The sequence below is a fragment of the Lepisma saccharinum genome, unplaced genomic scaffold (assembly GCF_977018435.1).
Source record: "Lepisma saccharinum unplaced genomic scaffold, izLepSacc3.1 HAP1_SCAFFOLD_437, whole genome shotgun sequence".
Lineage (NCBI taxonomy): Eukaryota > Metazoa > Arthropoda > Insecta > Zygentoma > Lepismatidae > Lepisma > Lepisma saccharinum.
Genome location: NW_028143136.1, coordinates 1 through 15,803, shown reverse-complemented (window position 1 = coordinate 15,803; position 15,803 = coordinate 1). Strand labels below are relative to the sequence as shown.

Genomic DNA, 15,803 nt, shown 5'->3' with positions numbered 1-15,803 from the left:
TTTCATTCTCCACGTGCTTTCTTTAACTTGCTCTACAGCTAGGTTCAACCTAACTGCAAAAGACAACCATCTCCGCAAGTTGCTCGCCCCTGAATGCTCGGAAAGCTGCTTCCGGGATACGGATCCGGACTGCTCCGGGATCACCTCGCTCCTTCGAGGCCCCTTCCACGCACGCGCGGATCCGTAGACCGGTCTTTCCACTTATTGTACTAGAATGGAGTCCTCCGAGAAGACGAACTCGCGGCCGACTCCTAATGATCCTGTTTCGGATTCGACCTCGCGACCGTTCTTACCTCGCTGAGAGAGGCGGCCGCGAGACTTTCGTGGCGTGCTGTTACACGCGCTGTGCTCGCAAGAGCACATGTGTCATTTAGAAACTTCCGACACTCAACCAGGACCGACCCAGGTAAAGACCCGGGCCGCAATGTGCATTCGAAACCGTCGATGCTCTCTGTTTTGCAGATCGCAAATTGACTCGCAGCTAGCTGCGTTCTTCATCGACCCACGAGCCAAGTGATCCCCCGCCTGGGGTTGTTTGTGGTTTGCTGAAGTGCGACAGGTCGCACTTCGGCGGAATGATGTGTCTGTTCATCGGGAAGCGCCCTCGCGAGCCTCCCCGGATGATACCTACCCCCCGTCTCCAAGGCCTCGAGACGGGGTTCGGGTGCATGTTTTAGCGGGGCGATACCTTTAAAGGTCGAGACTCACCTACCCCTATTAAGGTGCTTCGTGCTCTACAGCAAGGCTCACCGTGGTCGGCCAAGCTGCACAAGACACAGTGATCTGGACTCGATATATACATATCCGCAGGCTCCAGGGCCCCCTTGGGTCCCTTCCACGCTCGTGCGGATCTGCGTACTACCATAAGTTTTTGAGGAAGAAGCGGATATACCGTACGGTAATGATCCTTGGGCAGGTTCTCATACCCAAACCTTGTTACGACTTTTGCTTCCTCTAAGTGACCAGGTTCGGCCGTCTTCCCGACGGTTCCTGCTTAAGGTGGCAGGGCGCCGGTCCAAAGGCCTCACCGTATCACTCGATCGGATGCACCGACGGGCGGTGTGCACAAAGGGCAGGGACTCGATCAACGCGAGCTGATGACTCGCGCTTACTGGGCATTCCTCGTTAGCGGGGAACAATTTCAATCCCCGGTCCCTATCACGAAGGAGGTTCAGCGGTTACCCGTACCTCTCGGCAGGGGAAGACGCGTTGTCTCCTTCAGTGTGACGCGCGTGCGGCCCAGAGCATCTAAGGGCATCACTGACCTGATATAGCTCCCACTCTTGCTGCTTGCGACAACCGGTCCCTGTAAGAAGAGGTTTTGATGCGCCGGGGGTACACGTACCCCGACGCCTAGTTAATAGGCAGGAATCTCGCTCGTTATCGCAATCAAGCAGACAAATCGCTCCACGAACTAAAATCGGCCATGCACCACCATCCACCGAATCAAGAGAGAGCTCTCAATCTGTCAATCCTTACGATGTCCGGGCCTGGTAAGTTTTGCCGTGTTGAGTCAAGTTGAGCCGCACGTCCCACGCCTTGTGGTGCCCTTCCGTCAATTCCTTTAAGTTTCAGCTTTGCAACCATACTCCCCCCGGAACCCGAAATCTCAGGTTTCCCGGGGGCTGCGCGCACGGTGTTCTTGAACCTTGCGCATCGCTGGATGGCATCGTTTATGGTTAGAACTAGGGCGGTATCTAATCGCCTTCGAACCTCTAACTTTCGTTCTTGATTAATGAAGACATTCTTGGCAAATGCTTTCGCTGTAGGTAGTCTTGCGAGGATCCAAGAATGTCACCTCTCCCCTCGCAATACTAATGCCCCCGTCAAACCCTTTTAATTATTACCTCTGGTTCGAAAACCAACAGAGAGAACCGAGGTCCTGTTCCATTATTCCATGCAAGGAGAATCGAGGCAAATAGCCTGCTTTGAGCACTTTAATTTGTTCAAGGTAAACGTCCCGGAATACCACGATCCACTCGGTGAAGAGCAGACCGAGGAAACCGAGAAGATGTCCGGTACGGCCAATTCAACGCCTGACGGCGAACCGACCGCCCGAGACCCAGATCCAACTACGAGCTTTTTAACCGCAGCAGCTTCAGTATGCGCTATCGGAGCTGGACTTACCGCGTCTGCTGGCACCAGACTTGCACTCCGATAGGTTCACCCAAATGTTTAAGGTGGATACATTCCGATTACGGGGCCTCGGATGAGTCCCGCATCGGTATTTTTCGTCACTACATCCCCGTGCCGGGAGTGGGTAATTTGCGTGCCTGCTGCCTTCCATAGATGTGGTAGCCATTTCTCAGGCTCCCTCTCCGGAATCGAACCCTGATTCCCCGTCACCCGTAATCACCATGGTGGGCCAATAACCCACCATCCAGTGTAATGAGGCAGACATTTGATAGATGCGTCGCCGGTGCTTGACCGTGCGATCTGCCTAGAGGTTACTTAGAGTCACCAAATGAGTCGGCCCGCAGAAGCGGACCGTTTGGTCTTTAAAGGTAACGGCACTCCGTCCGGTTGCCCGGCCGGAGACACCGTGAGCATGTATTAGCTCTGGAATTGCCACAGGTATCCAAGTAGGATGCGTACGATCTAAGGAACCATATCTGATGTAATGAGCCATTCGCGGTTTCACTTTGGTCAAGTCTGTACTGAGACATGCATGGCTTAGGCTTTGAGACGAGCATATGACTACTGGCAGGATCAACCAGGGTACGGTGCATACTGTGCGTATGCAGCACTCGCGCGAGGCAGAGTGCCATGTTTTAAGCAAGGAAAGCGGCTCGCCACTAACTTAGGCAACGCAACACTGACGCTTCAAGAACGACAGGTTACACCGCTTTCCAGAAAACATAATTATACTACTCCCACTACTTCGGTTAGAGGTCTACGTAGTTCCACTTTCTTTAAAGCTGGAAACTTCGAGACGTTCGTTTGCGCGCGGGAACGGAGAACCGACTTCTTCGATTGGCACCGTGCCCGCGTCTGGGTTCTGTTCCTGGCCTGGGAAGCTGGGAGCTTCCAGCGAACAGCCGTGCCTGTACGGCTACAGGCAGCCACTCAAGACGGCGCTCCGGAGAACGCACGCTTCGACGGCAACCCGTACCAAGTTCTCAGGAACCTTCGGGTTTAGGTTGTCTCGCCACGGAGGCTGGCACATCCGCTGCTTTCCTTCGGTGCAGGCTTCGACTTAGAGTCGTTCGGTCGAGCCGGAGTTCCCGAAGTAGGCAGAGCGGACGGGTCAACTTCAGAAACGATGCAACGCAAACCGGAGAAGGCATCGCCGTCACCGGGAGAGAAAAGAGAGAGCTAGCTTGCTTTCCCTTGGTGCAGGTTTCATCCTAGAGTCGTTCGGATGAACCGGAGTTCCCAAGGTAGGCAAACGAACACCGGTCGGGTACCTTGTGTCACTTCCCGCTAACCGAAATGTGAAAAAGTAGCTCACTATCCCACCCCCCTCTACCTAGAGTCGTTTGCAAGAGAGGAGGTGGGCGAGTTACCGTCAAAACGTCGGCGTTCCTTGCTTTCCCACGGTGCAGGCTTCAACCTACATTCGTTCGGATGAGCCGGAGTTCCCAAGGTAGGCAGGATCGCCGGCGATTGACGTCTCGTCACTTCTCGGCAGCGAGGGCTGACAAAATGAATTGCTTTAACTCGGTGCAGGCTTCATCCTACATTCGTTCGGATGAGCCGGAGTTCCCGAGGTGGGCAAGGCAACAAAGAAAAATACAATGTCCTTCTCGTCCCCCCAAGAAGTGCTTCTCGCCCCCCAAGCCATTTTTTGATTTCGAGCAATCGAGTTGAAATTTTACACAGACCTAGATCAAGTCAAGAGAACAAAAAAAGGTGAATGCCATTTTGAGATATTTCCAAAAACGCGGCCTCCATCTTGGAAAATGGCGGATTTCGTCCCCAGCGACCTGCACCTCCGCCCCTAAACACCCTTTCAAACTGGTTCCAGCAGACGCATCGCGCTAACGCCTAACTCAGGGTTGTAGGGGAAGGAGGCTGGAAGACAACGTGACGGTAAAGTAAGCAGTGGGTGTAGGGTTCGAGTCACTGGAAACGTTTGATTCTCCATTTGAAATTCATGAAAAATGCTAAATTTTAACGGTTTTTCAAGTTTGAACAGGAAATCCCGTTTTGGCGCGAAATTCACAATATCTGGTGGGAGGGAAGCTGCATCGTTCCCATGCACGAAAACATGCAGGGCTATCCTAAATCAAAGTCGAAAGGGTGACTTTTCTAATGAAATCCGCGAGCCTGCGTCCTTCTCGCCCCCCCAAACCGCCATTTCTGGAAAAGGCCGTTAAAGTGTACTTGCGGTTAACCGAGGAAGACAAAACTTGGGATTCTGGTATTTCAGTACCTCTCCTCACAGATTGTAAAATTTGATGACGTTCGAACCACGCAAAGTGTGAAAAAGTGAACAAAGAAAAATACAATGTCCTTCTCGTCCCCACAAGAAGTGCTTCTCGCCCCCTCAAGCCATTTTTTGATTTCGAGCAATCGAGTTGAAATTTTACACAGACCTAGATCAAGTCAAGAGAACAAAAAAAGGTAAATGCCATTTTGAGATATTTCCAAAAACGCGGCCTCCATCTTGGAAAATGGCGGATTTCGTCCCCTGCGACCTGCACCTCCGCCCCTAAACACCCTTTCAAACTGGTTCCAGCAGACGCATCGCGCTAACGCCTAACTCAGGGTTGTAGGGGAAGGAGGCTGGAAGACAACGTGACGGTAAAGTAAGCAGTGGGTGTAGGGTTCGAGTCACGGGAAACGTTTGATTCTCCATTTGAAATTCATGAAAAATGCTAAATTTTAACGGTTTTTCAAGTTTGAACAGGAAATCCCGTTTTGGCGCGAAACTCAAATAATTTCTTAGGATGGAAGCTACATCTTTCCCATACACGACAACATGCAGGGCTATCCTAAATCAAAGTCGAAAGGGTGACTTTTCTAATGAAATCCGCGAGCCTGCGTCCTTCTCGCCCCCCCAACCGCCATTTCTGGAAAAGGCCGTTAAAGTGTACTTGTGGTTAACCGAGGAAGACAAAACTTGGGATTCGGGTAATTCGGTACCTCTCCATGAGGTTCGAACCAAGCAAAGTGTGAAAAAGTGAAAAAAAGAAAAAAAAATGTCATTCTCGCCCCCCACCCCCGATTTTTCGATTACGAGCAATCGAGTTGAAATTTTACACAGACCTAGATCAAGTCAAGAGAACAAAAAAAGGTAAATGCCATTTTGAGATATTTTCAAAAACGCGGCCTCCATCTTGGAAAATGGCGGATTTCGTCCCCAGCGACCTGCACCTCCGCCCCTAAACACCCTTTCAAACTGGTTCCAGCAGACGCATCGCGCTAACGCCTAACTCAGGGTTGTAGGGGAAGGAGGCTGGAAGACAACGTGACGGTAAAGTAAGCAGTGGGTGTTTGGTTCGAGTCACGGGAAATGTTTGCAATTAAACCTACTATGTAGAAATCACCCAATATAGGGTCACTTAAACCCACAAATGTATCAAGAGGCCATGGGTTTTGCAGCAGAAAGACCAATTTGTATTAGGGATTAGGTTATCTTCTTCGATCGTGGTAACCGAAATCCAAGCTCCTTATGTAACGAAAGTCCATATTTTCTTTCCGAGACTGTTGCAGAAATAAGAGGAACGATATACGAGACCAGTTGAGAAAAACAAATCGAAGAAGCCATTTTTTCGATTTCGAGCTAGCAACTTCATATTTTACACAGACGTAGATCAAGTCAAGAGAACAAAAAAAGTTAAATGCGATTTCGAGATATCTCCAAAAACGCGGCCTCCATCTTGGAAAATGGCGGATTTCGTCCCCAGCGACCTGCACCTCCGCCCCTAAACACCCTTTCAAACTGGTTCCAGCAGACGCATCGCGCTAACGCCTAACTCAGGGTTGTAGGGGAAGGAGGCTGGAAGACAACGTGACGGTAAAGTAAGCAGTGGGTGTAGGGTTCGAGTCACGGGAAACGTTTGATTCTCCAAATGAAATTCATGAAAAATGCTAAATTTTAACGGTTTTTCAAGTTTGAACAGGAAATCCCGTTTTGGCGCGAAACTCAAATAATTTCTTAGGATGGAAGCTACATCTTTCCCATACACGACAACATGCAGGGCTATCCTAAATCAAAGCCGAAAGGGTGACTTTTCTAATGAAATCCGCGAGCCTGCGTCCTTCTCGCCCCCCAAACCGCCATTTCTGGAAAAGGCCGTTAAAGTGTACTTGCGGTTAACCGAGGAAGACAAAACTTGGGATTCTGGTATTTCAGTACCTCTCCTCACAGATTGTAAAATTTGATGACGTTCGAACCACGCAAAGTGTGAAAAAGTGAACAAAGAAAAATACAATGTCCTTCTCGTCCCCCCAAGAAGTGCTTCTCGCCCCCCCAAGCCATTTTTTGATTTCGAGCAATCGAGTTGAAATTTTACACAGACCTAGATCAAGTCAAGAGAACACAAAAAGGTAAATGCCATTTTGAGATATTTCCAAAAACGCGGCCTCCATCTTGGAAAATGGCGGATTTCGTCCCCAGCGACCTGCACCTCCGCCCCTAAACACCCTTTCAAACTGGTTCCAGCAGACGCATCGCGCTAACGCCTAACTCAGGGTTGTAGGGGAAGGAGGCTGGAAGACAACGTGACGGTAAAGTAAGCAGTGGGTGTAGGGTTCGAGTCACGGGAAACGTTTGATTCTCCATTTGAAATTCATGAAAAATGCTAAATTTTAACGGTTTTTCAAGTTTGAACAGGAAATCCCGTTTTGGCGCGAAACTCACAATATCTGGTGGGAGGGAAGCTGCATCGTTCCCATACACGAAAACATGCAGGGCTATCCTAAATCAAAGTCGAAAGGGTGACTTTTCTAATGAAATCCGCGAGCCTGCGTCCTTCTCGCCCCCCAACCGCCATTTCTGGAAAAGGCCGTTAAAGTGTACTTGTGGTTAACCGAGGAAGACAAAACTTGGGATTCGGGTAATTCGGTACCTCTCCATGAGGTTCGAACCAAGCAAAGTGTGAAAAAGTGAAAAAAAGAAAAAGTCAATGTCTTTCTCGCCCCCCCCCCGATTTTTCGATTTCGAGCAATCGAGTTGAAATTTTACACAGACCTAGATCAAGTCAAGAGAACAAAAAAAGGTAAATGCCATTTTGAGATATTTCCAAAAACGCGGCCTCCATCTTGGAAAATGGCGGATTTCGTCCCCAGCGACCTGCACCTCCGCCCCTAAACACCCTTTCAAACTGGTTCCACCAGACGCATCGCGCTAACGCCTAACTCAGGGTTGTAGGGGAAGGAGGCTGGAAGACAACGTGACGGTAAAGTAAGCAGTGGGTGTTTGGTTCGAGTCACGGGAAATGTTGCAATTAAACCTACTATGTAGAAATCACCCAATATAGGGTCACTTAAACCCACAAATGTATCAAGAGGCCATGGGTTTTGCAGCAGAAAGACCAATTTGTATTAGGGATTAGGTTATCTTCTTCGATCGTGGTAACCGAAATCCAAGCTCCTTATGTAACGAAAGTCCATATTTTCTTTCCGAGACTGTTGCAGAAATAAGAGGAACGATATACGAGACCAGTTGAGAAAAACAAATCGAAGAAGCCATTTTTTCGATTTCGAGCTAGCAACTTCATATTTTACACAGACGTAGATCAAGTCAAGAGAACAAAAAAAGTTAAATGCGATTTCGAGATATCTCCAAAAACGCGGCCTCCATCTTGGAAAATGGCGGATTTCGTCCCCAGCGACCTGCACCTCCGCCCCTAAACACCCTTTCAAACTGGTTCCAGCAGACGCATCGCGCTAACGCCTAACTCAGGGTTGTAGGGGAAGGAGGCTGGAAGACAACGTGACGGTAAAGTAAGCAGTGGGTGTAGGGTTCGAGTCACGGGAAACGTTTGATTCTCCATTTGAAATTCATGAAAAATGCTAAATTTTAACGGTTTTTCAAGTTTGAACAGGAAATCCCGTTTTGGCGCGAAACTCACAATATCTGGTGGGAGGGAAGCTGCATCGTTCCCATACACGAAAACATGCAGGGCTATCCTAAATCAAAGTCGAAAGGGTGACTTTTCTAATGAAATCCGCGAGCCTGCGTCCTTCTCGCCCCCCCCAACCGCCATTTCTGGAAAAGGCCGTTAAAGTGTACTTGTGGTTAACCGAGGAAGACAAAACTTGGGATTCGGGTAATTCGGTACCTCTCCATGAGGTTCGTACCAAGCAAAGTGTGAAAACGTGAAAAAAAGAAAAAAAAATGTCATTCTCGCCCCCACCCCCGATTTTTCGATTACGAGCAATCGAGTTGAAATTTTACACAGACCTAGATCAAGTCAAGAGAACAAAAAAAGGTAAATGCCATTTTGAGATATTTTCAAAAACGCGGCCTCCATCTTGGAAAATGGCGGATTTCGTCCCCAGAGACCAGCACCTCCGCCCCTAAACACCCTTTCAAACTGGTTCCAGCAGACGCATCGCGCTAACGCCTAACTCAGGGTTGTAGGGGAAGGAGGCTGGAAGACAACGTGACGGTAAAGTAAGCAGTGGGTGTTTGGTTCGAGTCACGGGAAATGTTTGCAATTAAACCTACTATGTAGAAATCACCCAATATAGGGTCACTTAAACCCACAAATGTATCAAGAGGCCATGGGTTTTGCAGCAGAAAGACCAATTTGTATTAGGGATTAGGTTATCTTCTTCGATCGTGGTAACCGAAATCCAAGCTCCTTATGTAACGAAAGTCCATATTTTCTTTCCGAGACTGTTGCAGAAATAAGAGGAACGATATACGAGACCAGTTGAGAAAAACAAATCGAAGAAGCCATTTTTTCGATTTCGAGCTAGCAACTTCATATTTTACACAGACGTAGATCAAGTCAAGAGAACAAAAAAAGTTAAATGCGATTTCGAGATATCTCCAAAAACGCGGCCTCCATCTTGGAAAATGGCGGATTTCGTCCCCAGCGACCTGCACCTCCGCCCCTAAACACCCTTTCAAACTTGTTCCAGCAGACGCATCGCGCTAACGCCTAACTCAGGGTTGTAGGGGAAGGAGGCTGGAAGACAACGTGACGGTAAAGTAAGCAGTGGGTGTAGGGTTCGAGTCACGGGAAACGTTTGATTCTCCATTTGAAATTCATGAAAAATGCTAAATTTTAACGGTTTTTCAAGTTTGAACTGGAAATCACGTTTTGGCGCGAAACTCACAATATCTGGTGGGAGGGAAGCTGCATCGTTCCCATGCACGAAAACATGCAGGGCTATCCTAAATCAAAGTCGAAAGGGTGACTTTTCTAATGAAATCCGCGAGCCTGCGTCCTTCTCGCCCCCCAAACCGCCATTTCTGGAAAAGGCCGTTAAAGTGTACTTGCGGTTAACCGAGGAAGACAAAACTTGGGATTCTGGTATTTCAGTACCTCTCCTCACAGATTGTAAAATTTGATGACGTTCGAACCACGCAAAGTGTGAAAAAGTGAACAAAGAAAAATACAATGTCCTTCTCGTCCCCACAAGAAGTGCTTCTCGCCCCCTCAAGCCATTTTTTGATTTCGAGCAATCGAGTTGAAATTTTACACAGACCTAGATCAAGTCAAGAGAACAAAAAAAGGTAAATGCCATTTTGAGATATTTCCAAAAACGCGGCCTCCATCTTGGAAAATGGCGGATTTCGTCCCCAGCGACTTGCACCTCCGCCCCTAAACACCCTTTCAAACTGGTTCCAGCAGACGCATCGCGCTAACGCCTAACTCAGGGTTGTAGGGGAAGGAGGCTGGAAGACAACGTGACGGTAAAGTAAGCAGTGGGTGTAGGGTTCGAGTCACGGGAAACGTTTGATTCTCCATTTGAAATTCATGAAAAATGCTAAATTTTAACGGTTTTTCAAGTTTGAACAGGAAATCCCGTTTTGGCGCGAAACTCAAATAATTTCTTAGGATGGAAGCTACATCTTTCCCATACACGACAACAAGCAGGGCTATCCTAAATCAAAGTCGAAAGGGTGACTTTTCTAATGAAATCCGCGAGCCTGCGTCCTTCTCGCCCCCCCAACCGCCATTTCTGGAAAAGGCCGTTAAAGTGTACTTGTGGTTAACCGAGGAAGACAAAACTTGGGATTCGGGTAATTCGGTACCTCTCCATGAGGTTCGAACCAAGCAAAGTGTGAAAAAGTGAAAAAAAGAAAAAAAATGTCATTCTCGCCCCCACCCCCGATTTTTCGATTACGAGCAATCGAGTTGAAATTTTACACAGACGTAGATCAAGTCAAGAGAACAAAAAAAGGTAAATGCCATTTTGAGATATTTTCAAAAACGCGGCCTCCATCTTGGAAAATGGCGGATTTCGTCCCCAGCGACCTGCACCTCCGCCCCTAAACACCCTTTCAAACTGGTTCCAGCAGACGCATCGCGCTAACACCTAACTCAGGGTTGTAGGGGAAGGAGGCTGGAAGACAACGTGACGGTAAAGTAAGCAGTGGGTGTTTGGTTCGAGTCACGGGAAATGTTTGCAATTAAACCTACTATGTAGAAATCACCCAATATAGGGTCACTTAAACCCACAAATGTATCAAGAGGCCATGGGTTTTGCAGCAGAAAGACCAATTTGTATTAGGGATTAGGTTATCTTCTTCGATCGTGGTAACCGAAATCCAAGCTCCTTATGTAACGAAAGTCCATATTTTCTTTCCGAGACTGTTGCAGAAATAAGAGGAACGATATACGAGACCAGTTGAGAAAAACAAATCGAAGAAGCCATTTTTTCGATTTCGAGCTTGCAACTTCATATTTTACACAGACGTAGATCAAGTCAAGAGAACAAAAAAAGTTAAATGCGATTTCGAGATATCTCCAAAAACGCGGCCTCCATCTTGGAAAATGGCGGATTTCGTCCCCAGCGACCTGCACCTCCGCCCCTAAACACCCTTTCAAACTGGTTCCAGCAGACGCATCGCGCTAACGCCTAACTCAGGGTTGTAGGGGAAGGAGGCTGGAAGACAACGTGACGGTAAAGTAAGCAGTGGGTGTAGGGTTCGAGTCACGGGAAACGTTTGATTCTCCATTTGAAATTCATGAAAAATGCTAAATTTTAACGGTTTTTCAAGTTTGAACAGGAAATCACGTTTTGGCGCGAAACTCACAATATCTGGTGGGAGGGAAACTGCATCGTTCCCATGCACGAAAACATGCAGGGCTATCCTAAATCAAAGTCGAAAGGGTGACTTTTCTAATGAAATCCGCGAGCCTGCGTCCTTCTCGCCCCCCCAAACCGCCATTTCTGGAAAAGGCCGTTAAAGTGTACTTGCGGTTAACCGAGGAAGACAAAACTTGGGATTCTGGTATTTCAGTACCTCTCCTCACAGATTGTAAAATTTGATGACGTTCGAACCACGCAAAGTGTGAAAAAGTGAACAAAGAAAAATACAATGTCCTTCTCGTCCCCACAAGAAGTGCTTCTCGCCCCCTCAAGCCATTTTTTGATTTCGAGCAATCGAGTTGAAATTTTACACAGACCTAGATCAAGTCAAGAGAACAAAAAAAGGTAAATGCCATTTTGAGATATTTCCAAAAACGCGGCCTCCATCTTGGAAAATGGCGGATTTCGTCCCCAGCGACTTGCACCTCCGCCCCTAAACACCCTTTCAAACTGGTTCCAGCAGACGCATCGCGCTAACGCCTAACTCAGGGTTGTAGGGGAAGGAGGCTGGAAGACAACGTGACGGTAAAGTAAGCAGTGAGTGTAGGGTTCGAGTCACGGGAAACGTTTGATTCTCCATTTGAAATTCATGAAAAATGCTAAATTTTAACGGTTTTTCAAGTTTGAACAGGAAATCCCGTTTTGGCGCGAAACTCAAATAATTTCTTAGGATGGAAGCTACATCTTTCCCATACACGACAACATGCAGGGCTATCCTAAATCAAAGTCGAAAGGGTGACTTTTCTAATGAAATCCGCGAGCCTGCGTCCTTCTCGCCCCCCCCAACCGCCATTTCTGGAAAAGGCCGTTAAAGTGTACTTGTGGTTAACCGAGGAAGACAAAACTTGGGATTCGGGTAATTCGGTACCTCTCCATGAGGTTCGAACCAAGCAAAGTGTGAAAAAGTGAAAAAAAGAAAAAAAAATGTCATTCTCGCCCCCCACCCCCGATTTTTCGATTACGAGCAATCGAGTTGAAATTTTACACAGACCTAGATCAAGTCAAGAGAACAAAAAAAGGTAAATGCCATTTTGAGATATTTTCAAAAACGCGGCCTCCATCTTGGAAAATGGCGGATTTCGTCCCCAGCGACCTGCACCTCCGCCCCTAAACACCCTTTCAAACTGGTTCCAGCAGACGCATCGCGCTAACGCCTAACTCAGGGTTGTAGGGGAAGGAGGCTGGAAGACAACGTGACGGTAAAGTAAGCAGTGGGTGTAGGGTTCGAGTCACGGAAAACGTTTGATTCTCCATTTGAAATTCATGAAAAATGCTAAATTTTAACGGTTTTTCAAGTTTGAACAGGAAATCCCGTTTTGGCGCGAAACTCAAATAATTTCTTAGGATGGAAGCTACATCTTTCCCATACACGACAACATGCAGGGCTATCCTAAATCAAAGTCGAAAGGGTGACTTTTCTAATGAAATCCGCGAGCCTGCGTCCTTCTCGCCCCCCCAACCGCCATTTCTGGAAAAGGCCGTTAAAGTGTACTTGTGGTTAACCGAGGAAGACAAAACTTGGGATTCGGGTAATTCGGTACCTCTCCATGAGGTTCGAACCAAGCAAAGTGTGAAAAAGTGAAAAAAAGAAAAAAAAATGTCATTCTCGCCCCCCACCCCCGATTTTTCGATTACGTGCAATCGAGTTGAAATTTTACACAGACCTAGATCAAGTCAAGAGAACAAAAAAAGGTAAATGCCATTTTGAGATATTTTCAAAAACGCGGCCTCCATCTTGGAAAATGGCGGATTTCGTCCCCAGCGACCTGCACCTCCGCCCCTAAACACCCTTTCAAACTGGTTCCAGCAGACGCATCGCGCTAACGCCTAACTCAGGGTTGTAGGGGAAGGAGGCTGGAAGACAACGTGACGGTAAAGTAAGCAGTGGGTGTAGGGTTCGAGTCACGGAAAACGTTTGATTCTCCATTTGAAATTCATGAAAAATGCTAAATTTTAACGGTTTTTCAAGTTTGAACAGGAAATCCCGTTTTGGCGCGAAACTCAAATAATTTCTTAGGATGGAAGCTACATCTTTCCCATACACGACAACATGCAGGGCTATCCTAAATCAAAGTCGAAAGGGTGACTTTTCTAATGAAATCCGCGAGCCTGCGTCCTTCTCGCCCCCCCAACCGCCATTTCTGGAAAATGCCGTTAAAGTGTACTTGTGGTTAACCGAGGAAGACAAAACTTGGGATTCGGGTAATTCGGTACCTCTCCATGAGGTTCGAACCAAGCAAAGTGTGAAAAAGTGAAAAAAAGAAAAAAAAATGTCTTTCTCGCCCCCCCCGATTTTTCGATTTCGAGCAATCGAGTTGAAATTTTACACAGACCTAGATCAAGTCAAGAGAACAAAAAAAGGTAAAAGCCATTTTGAGATATTTCCAAAAACGCGGCCTCCATCTTGGAAAATGGCGGATTTCGTCCCCAGCGACCTGCACCTCCGCCCCTAAACACCCTTTCAAACTGGTTCCAGCAGACGCATCGCGCTAACGCCTAACTCAGGGTTGTAGGGGAAGGAGGCTGGAAGACAACGTGACGGTAAAGTAAGCAGTGGGTGTAGGGTTCGAGTCACGGGAAACGTTTGATTCTCCATTTGAAATTCATGAAAAATGCTAAATTTTAACGGTTTTTCAAGTTTGAACAGGAAATCCCGTTTTGGCGCGAAACTCACAATATCTGGTGGGAGGGAAGCTGCATCGTTCCCATACACGAAAACATGCAGGGCTATCCTAAATCAAAGTCGAAAGAGTGACTTTTCTAATGAAATCCGCGAGCCTGCGTCCTTCTCGCCTACCCCCAACCGCCATTTCTGGAAAAGGCCGTTAAAGTGTACTTGTGGTTAACCGAGGAAGACAAAACTTGGGATTCGGGTAATTCGGTACCTCTCCATGAGGTTCGAACCAAGCAAAGTGTGAAAAAGTGAAAAAAAGAAAAAGACGAGCCCCCACCCCCGATTTTTCGATTTTCGATTCGATGAAAAATGCTAAATTTAACCATTTTTCAAGTTTGGTAAAGAGCGAACCACGCAAAGTATGAAAAATTTAAGAAAGGAAAAGACAAGCTCCCCTAAGGAGCCCTTCTCGACCCCAGAGCCATTTTGTCAATTTCGAGCAATCGAGTTCAAATTTTACACAGAGGTAGATCAAGTCAAGGGAACAAAAAAAGTTAAGTGCCATTTCGAGATATCTCGAAAAACGTGGCCTCCATCTTGGAAAATGGCGGTTTTTCTCCCGTGCGACCTGCACCTCCGCCCCTGAAAACCCATTCAAACTGGTTTCAGCAGGCGCATCGCGCTAACCACTAACGCAGGGTGGTAGGGGAAGATAACTTAAAGGTAACTTAAAGATAACTTAAAGGTCACGTGAGCAGCAGGTCGAGTGTTCGAGTCACGAAAAAGGTTGATTCTCCGTTTGAAATGCATGAAAAATGCTAAATTTACCCGTTTTTCAAGTTTGAGTACGAAATCGAGTTTTGGCGCAAAACTCACAATATTTCATCCCTCTACACGAAACCAAGGAGAGCGACACAAAAGCAAGGACGGACGTGTCACTTTTTTTGCTGTGTGTGCTGCTCCTGTTGTCATTCTGTACAACATTGCTTACGCTAACCAAAACATTTTTTTATCTCTTCGAAAAACATGTGTGTTTGTTTTGCTTACTTGGCTGGTTAGGTTAGGTTAGGTTAGGTTAGGTTAGGTTAGGTTAGGTTAGGTTGCGTTAGGTTAGGTTAGGCTAGGTTAGGTTAGGTTAGGTTAGGTTCGGTTAGGTTGGGTTAGGTTGGGTTAGGTTGAGTTAGGTTAGGTTAGGTTGGGTTAGGTTGGGTTAGGTTGGGTTAGGTTGGGTTAGGTTGGGTTAGGTTAGGTTAGGTTGGGTTAGGTTGGGTTAGGTTAGGTTAGGTTAGGTTAGGTTAGGTTAGGTTAGGTTGGGTTAGGTTAGGTTTGGTTAGGTTAGGTTAGGTTAGGTTAGGTTAGGTTAGGTTAGGTTAGGTTAGGTTAGGTTAGGGTTAGGTTAGGTTAGGGTTAGGTTAGGTTAGGTTAGGTTATGTAAGGTTAGGTTAGGTTAGGTTAGGTTAGGTTAGGTTAGGTTAGGTTAGGTTAGGTTAGGTTAGGTTTTGTTAGGTTAGGTTCTCTCGTGGTAACCAAAATCCAACCTCCGGATGTAGCACATATACGTGGAACTATTTGTGGAACCAGTTGAGAAAGACATTTTTAGAGTGGAATAAAGAAAGTGTTTCTCAATATTTGTTTTAAATTAAATGTTCATATATTATTTCAAATAACATGCAACAGAGTGAAAGTACATATTTCTTTATTAACAATAAGTGATTTATTTAAACTGCACTCCACAATACACAAAATAGAAAACACTTTTCTTTACATTAAATTTGGGAGATACACATTCAAGTTCGTAAAACGTTTGAATATTTGTTTTAAATTAAATGTTCATTTATTATTTCAAATTACATGCAACAGAGTGAAAGTACATTTTTTTATCATCAATGAGTGATTTATTTAAACTAACTGCACTCCACAATACACAAAATAGAAAACACTGTTCTTTACATTAAATTTGCAAGATACA

The 15,803-nt window shown here is 46.5% G+C and overlaps 2 non-coding genes across 2 annotated transcripts; both read right to left on the bottom strand.

Moving 5' to 3' along the window:
* Window positions 1-381: 381 nt before the first annotated feature.
* Window positions 382-533, bottom strand: LOC145982816 (5.8S ribosomal RNA). Its single transcript, XR_014441151.1, has one exon. It is a non-coding gene; the product is annotated as a 5.8S ribosomal RNA (ribosomal RNA).
* Window positions 534-899: 366 nt separating this feature from the next.
* Window positions 900-2,720, bottom strand: LOC145982821 (small subunit ribosomal RNA). The gene has a single exon (XR_014441153.1). It is a non-coding gene; the product is annotated as a small subunit ribosomal RNA (ribosomal RNA).
* Window positions 2,721-15,803: the final 13,083 nt, after the last annotated feature.